The sequence below is a fragment of the Papaver somniferum genome, chromosome 7 (assembly GCF_003573695.1).
Source record: "Papaver somniferum cultivar HN1 chromosome 7, ASM357369v1, whole genome shotgun sequence".
Classification (NCBI taxonomy): Eukaryota; Viridiplantae; Streptophyta; class Magnoliopsida; order Ranunculales; family Papaveraceae; genus Papaver; species Papaver somniferum.
Genome location: NC_039364.1, coordinates 195,245,175 through 195,257,674, shown reverse-complemented (window position 1 = coordinate 195,257,674; position 12,500 = coordinate 195,245,175).

The following is a 12,500-nucleotide window of genomic DNA, read 5'->3' as shown; positions in this document are numbered from 1 at the left end:
ATTCCTCAACTCCCCGAGGCCGGATCTTGCGAAGGGAATGCTGTAATGAAGCTTCATCGTGTTCCATCAACTTGCAAATTGCAAGAATGAATCTTCATCGTGCTAACCGGATTGCAAATGAAGCTTCATTGTTCTCGTTTGATCCCAACCAACACCCCTTACCTATATATGTCTTATTCGCATTTCTACAAATAAGATTGGGGGAGCAAAAAACATTCATCAACTCCCCAAGGCTGGATCTTGCAAAGGGAATGCCGTAATGAAACTTCATCGTGTTCCGTCAACTTGCAAATTGCAAGAATGAAGCTTCATCGTGCTGTCCGGCTTGCATATGAAGCTTCATTGTTCTCGTTTGATCTCAGCAAACACCGCTTCCCTATATATGTCTTATTAGCATTTCTACAAATAAGAATTATTGAATCAATGGAAGCTCTCAGGTTCGGTTCAATTTATTCCATGGAAGAAAGGATATTTTGTTATTAAGCTTGACAATGAAGATGATCGAAAACGAGTAAGCTATGATGGACCGTAGAAGATTAAATCTGAAACTGGGTTTCAACAGCTTAAAATTCATCCATGGACGCCTATGTTTGATCCAGGGAAGGATAAGATTACTAGGGCTGTTGTTTGGGTTCGTTTCACGGCTTTTCCAATGGAGTTTTAGGATGAAGAGATGATTTTTCGAATGGCTAGAGGGCTTGGAAAGCCGGTTTCTGTCGATCCAAGAACTTTGCGCCATGAATATGGATACTTTCCTGCTGCTTTGATTGATATCGATTTCTCACAACCTTTAGGAAGGATTCTGGTAGATGGTGAAGAGAACGAAGAAATTTTTGTTCAAGACTACGAAATTTTAAACATGCCGAGTTTTTGTGATTATTGCAAATCTATTGGCCATAAGAAATCTGATTGTAGAACAAAAAAGTATGATGATTTGAAAGAAAAAGCTGATGAAGAAACTGATCGTGAGATCAAGAAATCAATTGAAGCCGACATGGATGACCTTAAGAACTTCTGGAAAAAAGAAAGAATCCTAAAAATGATAGCAAGAAAAACAAGCCGGAAGATCCACCGCTGCAAACAATTCTTGAGAAGGATCAAACAAACACTGGTGATGATCCTAAAACATTGAAGAACCAATCAATCCTTGAGATTGCTATCGGAAAACATACCCATTTCCCTGAGAATAGTGCTAGTAATGGTGAGAAATCATGTGAAGAAGGTAACAGATCAGAGACGCACAATGATGGTGCGTCACTGTCCGAGGCGCACAATGATTGTGCGTCACTGTCCGAGGCGCACAATGATGGTGCTTCTCATTCTGTGCAGCGCAATGATGGTGCTTCTCATTCCGTTCAGCACAATGATGGTCCCAATATGATTGAACGTATTGATGGTGCTTCTCATTCTGAGAAGCGCAATGATGGTGCGGAGTCAAATTTGCGCAATGATGGTGAGGAAACTGCGGAAAATATGCGGGATAATTTGCGCAAGGAGGATGATGTTAATCTTGAGATGCAAGAGATGGAAGCTTATAGGAATTATGAGGCTATGAAAGAAAGCAACAAAGCAGCGTGAGGTTGATGCTGAGGTTGCTAGAATTCAACAAGAGATGGCTAAGACAAGGCTAGAGAATTTGAGAAAGAAGGTTTTAGAAAAGAAACATTTCGCAACTCAACCAATTCTGGTTAATATCAATGACAGTGAACCTGTAGATAATGAGGTAGCAGCTTGTTCTCCGGCTGCTAATATTCCAACTTCTACGGATGATAATGATGATGCTAGTTTTAGTGAGGCCACTAAAACTTCGAGAAGATCTACTCCATCTAAATCTTTAGAGAACTTAACGCTTTCTTATAGATTTGAAACTGGGAATGAAGAGACTGATGAGGTAGTTATTAAAACTGATGATGAAGTTGTAGATACGGTGGATCAGGCGCAATCAACAAATACTTCCAAAGCCGCATAGGATGATGCTAGAAACTTGGAATTACTTGCTAAGAAGGAACAAAATGATCGTGAGAAGAAGGAATTGGCTGATAAGAAGAAAAAAACAAAGGTTACTAAAAAGAAGCCTGTTACTGTAGCAAATGTTAGTCAAGTTCAAACTCGAGGTGGTAGATCTTCCAGACAGGGTTAGGCAATCCCTCCAAAGAACAGATTTAATTAATGTGTGTCTTTTATTGGAATGCTCAAGGCTTTGCTAAATATGGTGCAAGGGCCAAGTTGATTGAGCTTTAACACTTGCACAATCCTGACGTAATATGTATTGCGGAGCCGCAGGTTCGTTGCACTACACGTTTTTTTAGGAGTTTAAATTTGTTTGATTTTTGTGAAGATGTTATTACTAATGAGTTGAATGGTGAGAGAGGTAACATTTGGGTCTTTTGGAGGAATTCTCTGGCAAGGCCGAATGTTTTATCCTCTTCAAAACAAGCTATCATTTTGGATTTTTCTGGTGATTATATCAAGGCAGTTCATGCTTCTTCTGATGCGGTGGCAAGGAGATCTCTTTGGCGTCAATTGGGGTTGGGATTTATATCTATTCCGTTGTTGGTGTTGGGGGATTTTAATTGTGTTCTGCGTTTGGATGAAAAGAAGGGTGGTAGGCCGATTAAGGAAATTTATATGAATTAGTTTCAAAGTTGGATCTCTGACAATGGTTTGGTGGAAGCAGATGCTATTGGGAAGAAATATACTTGGACCAATTGTCGTAGTGGAATACATATAATTGTTTCTAAACATGATAGGGCGGTTATAAGTGATGCTTGGTATGATAAGTATGCTAACTGGAGGTGTAAAGCTTTGCCAAGAGTTTGCTCGGATCATTCCCCTCTGTTTGGTTTTGCTTTGGACAATCCAAGGCCGAATAGGGTTCCTTTTAGAATTCAGAAAATGTGGCTCTCTCATCCATCTTTTTTGGATTTTGTAAAGGAAAGTTGGAGTGTTAGGCTGGATGGTGCGACTCCTTTTGTTTTCACTTCTAAGTTGAAGAGATTGAAGGAAGCTTTGAAGATTTGGAACAGAACTGTGTTTGGAGATGTTCAGTTTCGTTTAAAGCAAGCGGAATTGAATCTTGATAAGGAGAATGATATTCTAGGCCAAAATGTTAGGTGTGAGTTATAATTTTTGAAGGTTGCTGATGCTAGAAAAGCTGTTGATGAGGTGCGAACTGAGTTGGCAGTTATGCTTAAACAAAAATCGAGAACTAATTGGTTGGAAGATGGTGATCAAAATACTCGATTTTTCCACAACAGCATACGCATGAGGAGAAACCAAAACACAATCTCTGAATTGAAGATTTCTACTAACTCTACTTTGATTTTGCAGGATGAAATTAAATAATACATTTTTGATCATTACCGTGCAAAATTCAATGGTGGAGACGTGCATATTGATCCAAAGCTGTTTGATTATGAGCATGAAAGCATCTCAGCTGCTGAAAGTTCTTTTATGGATGCTATTCCGTCTTTGGAGGAAGTTAAGGAAGCAGTTTTCGATTTGGGCGCAGACTCTGCACCTGGCCCTGATGGATTTACAGGTCTTTTCTATAGAATTTGTTGGAACATCATTTCTAGAGATCTTTTTAATGCTATTGCAAACTGTTGGGCGATGCGGAAAATCCCAATGGCATTAACTCTAGTTTTATTGTTCTAGTCCCAAAAATCAACAAACCTGATGCTATTAAGGATTATAAGCCAATTGGTTTAAGAAACTTTTTCTTCAAAATCATTACAAATATTATGACTACCAGACTTGGTACGGTGCTTAATAAATTGATTTCTGAGGAGAAAGTGGCGTTTATGAAGGGAAGAAACATTCATGAAAACATAGCTTTGGCGTCGGAACTAATCAATGAGATTAGTGCGGAAAGGAAGCATGGTAATGTTGGCCTCAAACTGGATATAGCCAAGCTTTTGACACGGTTAGTTGGGAATTTGTTGCTGAAGTTTTTCGGCAATATGGTTTTTCCGATGCATGGTGTAAGTGGCTGCTTAGTATTCTTAACTCTGCTCGGATTTCCATCATGATTAATGGTAACCCTGAAGGCTTTTTCAGCATCACTAGAGGTTTGCGTCAAGGTGATCCTCTTTCACCTTTAATTTTTGTTCTTATTGAAGATGTTTTGAGCCGCAATCTCTCTAAGTTGTTTGCAGCAAGAAGTATGCACCATATGGTGAGCAAGAAAGGTGTAGCGCTAACTCATTTACTATTTGCGGATGGTATTCTTATTTTCTGTAAGGGTAATCTTCATAGTTTGCGGAATTTTAAGGAGATGCTTCGTATGTACCAACGTGCTTCTGGCCAATACGTTAGTTATGCCAAAAGCAAGTTATAATATGGTGGTGACAAACATTCTCATGCTGTTGCTATTGCAAATTATATGGGCATGGAAAGGGTGCTATTCCCAGATAAATATTTGGGAATCCAATTAAAACCTGGTATTGTGCGTCATATTCATGTTCGACAAGTAATGGAGAAGATTATGGATAAACTGGCAGGTTGGAAGGGTAAGCTCTTATCTTTTCAGGCTCGGTTAGTTTTGATTAAATCAGTGATTTCTAGCTATTTGCTTCATTCCATGGTTGTGTATAAGTGGACATGCACGGCTATCAAGTCAGTTGAGAGGGCCATTCGAAATTTCCTGTGGTCTGAAGATGATGAGAAACGTAAATACTTTACGGTTCTTTATGATGATTTATGCCATCCAAAGCGTGAAGGTGGTCTTGGTCTTAAGAAATTGATTGATGTTAATAGGGCCATGCTTATGAAGTTGTGGGTTTCGATTCGTGACTCTGATAAGACTTGGGCCAGATTTTTGAAGGCGAAGTATTTCAAGTTAAATGGCAACTTGATAGATTATAAATTGGGTTCTTCGGTTTTTCCAGGAATCAGATTGGTGTATAACTTTGTGCAAAAGCGTACGCACTCAATTATAGGTAATGGTGCTAATACTTCCTTATTTTTTGATAATTGGTGTGCTGATTTTTCAATTGCGCAAAAGCTTGGCATCACTAAAAAGGGTCCTAATGATTTTAAGGCCAAGGTTAGTGATATTATTGTTGATGGTGCTTGGGTTATTCCTCCGAAGACAAAGGAATTGATGTTACATTGTCATATTGATGTTGATAATTTGCCTCTTATTGGTGCTGGAGATGATTACAAAATTTGGGACTTGGACAACAAGGGCGTATTTTGTGTCAAGTCAGCTAAGGATGCCATCAGGGCACCTGCGGAAGTTTTTCCAATTGCGGATCTTTTCACTAGAAGTGTTGTGCATCCTACCTTGAGTGTACAGTACTGGAAGTTATTTAATAAGCAATGCTGCCTACTGAAGATAACATCATTAAGAAGACGGGCAGGGAGTTCCCTTCTATGTGCCGCCTGTGTAGAGAGAATTGCGAAGATGTCAGCCATATCACTTAGCATTGCAAAATTTCTAAGAAGATTTGGGGTTGGGCGGTTGATATTTTTAAACTAAAACCGAATGAAGATCTTGTGGCCTCTTACAAGGTTGCAAAAGTACGTAGTAGGATGATAAAAGATCTGTGGCTTGTTGCAAATCTTGCAATAGTTACGGAGTTATGGAATCTGCGTAATAAGGCTTATTATGAGAACATGCGTGTAAGATGGCTTGAATTTAAGGGACGGGTTCATCAGGTAATTCGTGATAACTCAATTAGAATGAAGGGTCACATGTACAACACCTTAGAATATTTGTGCATTTTGAATTTCTTTAGAGTGAAGCACAAATCTTGCAAGAACTCTGTTCCAATTAAAGTTACTTGGACGCCGCCTAATCCAGGTGAGCTTATGATCTGTTTTGATGGGGCATCACTTGGAAACACGGGCCAAGATGGTTCTGGTGTAGTTTTTCGTGATTCTAACTCGGAAGTTCTGGGAGTTTTGTGTGTTGGACTGGGCTGGCAGACCAACTACTATGCTGAGGTGTGTGCTGTTATCTATGGCGCAGTTGTGGCTCAAAGGTGGAATGTCAAGAATCTATGTGTCAGATCGGATTCGATGAGTTGCATTTTAGCTCTTCAGAAAGGGGAGTTACCGTGGAAGCTAATGCAAAAGTGGAGAATGGCGAAGAGTTTTTACAACAATATTAGTTATGTTCATAGCTACAGAGAGGCTAATTTTTCAGTTGATGCCTCGGCCAAACAAGCTTGTTTGTTGGACGAGGAAATTTATGAGTTTTATGATGGTAGGCCAGGTTTCATTCAGTCTATTGAATGGCCTGGAGAGGTTTATTTTCGTTTCAGTTAGGTCTTATTGGCGTGCAGCCTAACGACTTAGCGCTAATATAGCCTAGTCCCTGTACAGTTTCGCTTTTTATTTTATTTTATTTTATTTTGACCGAGAAAAAAAACATTTATACAAATAAGATTAGAGGAGCAAAAATCATTCATCAACTCCCCAAAGCCGAATCTTGCAGATGTCGTACCCAAATGAAGCTTCATTGTGTTCGACAAACATCCCACTTGCACGAATGAAGCTTCACCGTCCTAAGCCATCTTACAGCTTGGAAGAATGAAGCTTCTTCGTGCTCTGCAAGCTCGCAACATTCAACACCCGGCCATGATGGCTGAGCTTCGCCCCGGCAAGCATGCAGCACGTAGCCATGACGGCTGAGCATTCGATCCGTCAGGTGTCTAGTGATGCATTTCGAGTATGACCAAGAAATTTTTTGCTTCAAAATTGGACAAAATGCATTGCCATGGGCTTCCAACGCGTTTTGGGACATAACTTGTTTTTCGACTTCCAACCAACACCACCTCCCTATATATGTCTTGTTAGCATTTCTACAAATGCGGCTTAGCACTAATATAGCCTAATCTCGGCTTAGCGCTAATATAGCCTAGTCCCTGTACAATTTTTCTTTTTATTTTATTTTTAAGTTGATCGAGTAAAAAAAAGCATTTCTACAAATGAAAAAAAAACCTAGGTTTTGGCCGGACTAGCTCCGGTTTTTTCTCTCTTCTTTCTCTTTTGCGTTCTTTGTGCTCAAGGATTTGGCGTCAATTCTATGGCGCTGGATCAATCAATTCCGCCTGATTTGGGCAATCAATCACATCAACAACGTAATGATCGTGTTTTTAACAGGAATAACAATATAAATCGTTCACCTTTTAGGCCAAGACAAGTTTATGTTCCAAAAAAAAGTAACCCTAGTTTATCAGAAACAGGAAACTCTAATGGCGTTGGTAATTCAACCAAAGATGGAAACCGTTCCTATGCTAATATTGTTAAGAAGAGTGCTCATGTGATGTCTTCTATTGACGCAGATTCTTTATCACATCCTCCAGTTCGTTCTTCCACAGGTGAGATTGTTATCAAAAATTCCAAGGGACCTTATTCAACGATCTAAAGAAGTCTGGAAATTCAGTCTTGTTGGTCGTTTTGATTTTGAAACCTTAGGTGTTAAGTTTGATGAAGTTAAGCAGATTTTGTGCAAATTATGGAAGTTAACCGGACAAGTTCAGTTTATTCCATGGATTAAAGATTACTTTATTATTAAATTGTATAATGAAGTTGATCGAAAAAGAATTAGCTATGAAGGTCCATGGAAGTTTAAAGAACAGCAATTGAAAGTGATGCCATGGACGCCACAATTTGATCCAGAATCAGAGAAGGTAACCAGGGCAGCTGTTTGGGTTCGTTTTATGCGTCTCCATATTGAATACTGGGAAGAAGAAATTATGTTTAGAATTGGTCGTGACCTTGGCAAGCCTGTGGCAGTTGATCCGAGAACCCTGAGACATGAATACAGATATTTTGCAGCGGTTCTCATTGATATAGATTTTTCTAAACCTCTTAATGATATTGTTATTGATGATGAAGATTTGCCTGAAGGTTTCTATATTGATTATGAACTCTTGAACGAGCCTGTTTTTTGCGATCATTGTAAATCAATTGGTCACGTTGAGGAGGATTGTAGAACTAAAAAGTATAAAGAATTAAAGAAGAAGTATGATGTTGAAGTTGATCCTGAGAAGCGTAAGTCTCTTTATACGAAGATGGAGGAATTGAAAAATATTTGGAAGATGCGGATATACAACAAAGAAGATCCCCCTGAAAAGACGCCTGATAAATCAGCTGATGTTGCAAAAAATATGTCACCTAAAAATCCGAATGATAAACCTGATAAACCAGATGATCTAATAATTGGTGGTGTTAAGTATGCTGGTATACATACAAACATCCCAAGTCCTTCTAATAGTTTTGCTGGTAATGTTGCTAATGAGGCCGATGTGAAACTCACGCCTGAATCTGTTGGCACAAATCGTGCTGCAAAGTCGGTGCAGAATTTACGCGAAGTGGAAGCTGATGCTGCTACAACAAATGATGCTAACTTGGATAAAGAGGAAGAAGAGATTTTTGCTTTCTATGATGAACAAAAAAGGATTGCCGATGAATTATCTAAGGCTGCGTACTTAGCAAAAATTGAACAAGATTTGGCGTTGCAAAAAACTGCAGAAAACGCGAGCTTTAATCATGGAAAAAAATAAAATTGAGGAGGAGAATCGTATTAAAATGGAAGCTAGTAGGGTTCAAGATGAAGATGTAATACAACAAGCCACATTACAAAATATTGAGGTTGTTGCTACCGGAGATCCGCCAACTACATATATTATGGAACCAACAGATGATGATGGTTTTAGCTCCCCCGCTAAAACGGCAAGAAGGAATGCACCAGCCAATCCATTGGAGCCTCTTGAGACTTCCAACATGTTTGATACTGGCACTGATGATAATGAAGATGAAGTTGAAAACTTGATTTTGGAGAACCCACAAAGTACTTTGCAGTCTGCAAGTACTACTAATACTGTTGAAATTGAAGCTCAAAAGTTGGAGTGGAGTGCTGTTAAAGATGAAGAAGAGCGTTTGAAAAGGGAAAAAGCTGAAAAGAAGAAACTTGATAATTTGGCCAAGAAGGGAGCTTCTAAACCAGCGCCAAAGAAAACTGTGAAACTGGCGGCTAATCAGAACGGGGATGAAAGGTAAGTTAGAAGACGAAGTAGAAGTTAGACGCGCAAGGAAGATGATAAGGGTTCGGCAAGCCCTTCTGATGATTTGGTTAAATAATTCGTGTCTTTTATTGGAATGCTCAAGGCTTGGCCAAAGATAGTGCAAGGACCAAGTTGACTGAGCTATTTAACGTGCACAAACCTGACGTAATTTGTATTGCTGAATCACAAGTTTTTTGCACTACTCGTTTCGTTAAGAGCCTAAAATTAGATGACTTTTTGTGAAGATGTTATTACAAATAAGGAAGGGGGAGAAAAGGGTAACATTTGGATTTTGTGGAGGAATACTTTTTTGAGACCTGATGTTTTATCTTCTTCAAAGCAAGAAATCACTGTGAACTTTGCGGGGGATTTTATCACGGCTGTTCATGCTTCTTATGATCCGGTGGAAAGAAGAAGACTTTGGCGTCAATTGGGTTTAGGCTTTATATATATCCCTTGGTTGGTGTTGGGGGACTTTAATTGCATCTTACGCTTGGAGAAAAAGAAAGGTGGAAGTTGGATTTCAGACAATGGTTTGGTTGAGGCTGATGCTATTGGCAAAAAATATACCTGGACTAATTGTAGAAGTGGCGCTCAAATAATTGTCTCTAAACATGATAGAGCAGTTGTAAATGATTCTTGGTACTACAAATATGCTAATTGGAGATGTAAGGCTTTACCGAGGGTTTGTTCAGATCGTTCCCCTCTTTTTGGGTTTGCTTTTGAGAATCCAAAGCCGGCTAGAGTTCCTTTTAGAATCCAAAAGATGTGGCTTTCCCATCCAGGTTTTATGCGGCTGGTTGAGGATAATTGGAATTTGGAGCTTAATGGCGCTCCCCTTATGTTTTTACTTCTAAGCTAAAGAGATTAAATGAGGTGTTGAAGATTTGGAATAAAACTATTTTTGGAGATGTGCAATTTCGTTTGAAACAGGCTGAATTAAAATCGAAACTGAGAATGATCTTCTTGATTATGACCCGTCTGATGAGTTTCAATTCCTAAAGGTTGCGAATGCTAAAAAGGATGTTGATGAAGTGAGAACGGAGTTGGAAACTATGCTTAAGATGAAGTCAAGAGTAACTTGGTTGGAAGATGGCGATCAAAACACTCGTTTTTTTCACAATAGCATCCGTACGAGGAGAAGCCAAAACACCATCTCAGAACTTAAGGTTTCTACTGACACTACTTTGTTTTTGCATGATGAAATAAAGGATTTCATTGGTAGTCATTACCAGGCCAAATTCAATGGTGGTGATGTTAATATTGATCCAGATTTATTTGATATTGATCATGAAAGTATTTCGGTTGCTGAAAGTGCTTTTATGGATGCTATTCCATCTTTGGAGGAAGTTAGAGTGGCGGTTTTTGACTTAGGAGCATTCTGCGCCTGACCCGGATGGCTTCACAGGTTCTTTCTATAGACAGTGTTGGAACATTATTTCTAGAGATCTTTTTAATGCCATTGCAAACTGTTGAGCTATGCGTAAAATTCCTAATGCCATTAATTCTAGTTTCATTGTTCTTATTCCAAAGAATAACAAATCTGATGTTATCAAAGATTATAGGCCAATTGGCTTGAGTAACTTTTTCTTCAAAATCATTACAAATATTATGGCTACCAGGCTTGGTACTGTGCTTAATAAGCTGATTTCTGAAGAACAAGTGGCATTTATGAAGGGTAGAAACATTCATGAGAATATAACTTTGGCGTCTGAATTGATCAATGAGATTAGTACGGAAAGGAAACATGGAAATGTTGGCCTCAAACTGGATATTGCGCAAGATTTTGATACGGTTAGTTGGGATTTCATTGCTGAAGTTTTTCGTCAATATGACTTCTCCGAGTCTTGGTGTAAGTGGGTTCTTAGTATCCTTATTTCAGCTCGGATTTCTGTCATGATTAATGGCTGCCCAGAAGGTTATTTCAGTATCACAAGAGGTTTGCGCCATGATGATCCTTTATCCCCTCTGATATTTGTTTTTATTGAAGATGTATTAAGTCGCAATCTCTCTAAGTTGTTTGCAAGTCGTAGTATGAATGTTATGGTTAGTAAAAAAGGTGTGGCGCCTACACACCTTCTTTTTGCGGATGATATCCTTATTTTCTGCAGTGGGAATCTGCAAAGTTTGCAAAATTTGAAGAATATGCTAGGCTTGTATCAACGTGCGTCTGGCCAGTGCGTAAACTATGCCAAGAGCAAGTTTTACTATGGAGGTAATAGAATATCTCGTGCTATTGCTATTGCAAACTGTTTGGGTATGGAAAGAGCTTTGTTTTCGGATAAATATTTGGGAATTCAATTAAAGATTGGCATTTTTCGCCATATTCATGTTCGCCAAGTGGTGGAGAAGATTATGGACAAGGTGGATGGCTGGAAGGGTAAGCTTTATCTTTTCAGGCTAGACTTGTGCTGATTAAGTCGGTGATTTCTAGCTATGTTATTCATTCTATGGATGTTTACAAGTGGCCATGTACGGTTATTAAGAAAGTAGAAATGGCCATTAGTTTCTTTGGTCTGGTGATGCTGAGAAACGTAAATATTTTACTGTTCTTTATGATGATATGTGTCTCTCAAGGCGTGAAGGCGGCCTTGGTATTAAGAAATTGAATGATGTTAATAGGGCCATGCTAATGAAGTTGTGGGTTTCTATTCGGGATTCAAACAAGATTTGGGCCATATTTTTGAAGGCAAAGTATTTCAAGTTAAATGGCAACCTGATTGATTATAAGCTGGGTTCTTCTTTTTTTCCAGGAATCTGTTTGGTTTACAAGTTTGTGCAAAAGCATACACGCTCGACTATAGTTAATGGCGTAAATACTTCCTTATTCTTTGATAATTTGTGTGGTGATTTTTCGATTGCGCAGCGACTTGGAATCACTTCCAAAGGCCCTAATGATTTTAAGGCTAAGGTAAGTGATATTATTGTCGATGGTACTTGGGACATTCCTCAGAAAACAAGAGATTTGATGTTACGGTGCAATATTGATGTTAATAATTTGCCTCTTATTGCTGGTGGTGAAGATTATAAAATTTGGGATTTAGATAGCAAAGGCGTTTTTTCAGTCAAGTCGGCTAAGGCTGCTCTTAAAGTGCCAGCGGAAGTTGTGCCTAGTGCGGCTCTTTTTACTAGGCAGGTTGTACATCCTACCTTGAGTGTGCAATACTGGAAGATTTGGGCGAAACAATGTTATGCTAGTGAAGATAACATTATTAAGAAGACGGGCAGGAGCATGCCTACTATGTGCCGCTTGTGAAGGAAGAGTTTTGAAACTATTAGCCACATCACTTGGCATTGCAGAGTTGGAAGAGGATTTTGGCTTGGGCGGCTGGAATCTTCAATCTGCAACCTAATGAAGATCTGGTGGACTCTATAAGGCTGCAAAGGGTCGCAGCAGAATGATAAAGGATCTGTGGCTAGTTTCAAACCTTGCAATTGTCACGGTATTATGGAAGCTGCGCAATAAGGCTTATTTTGAGGATA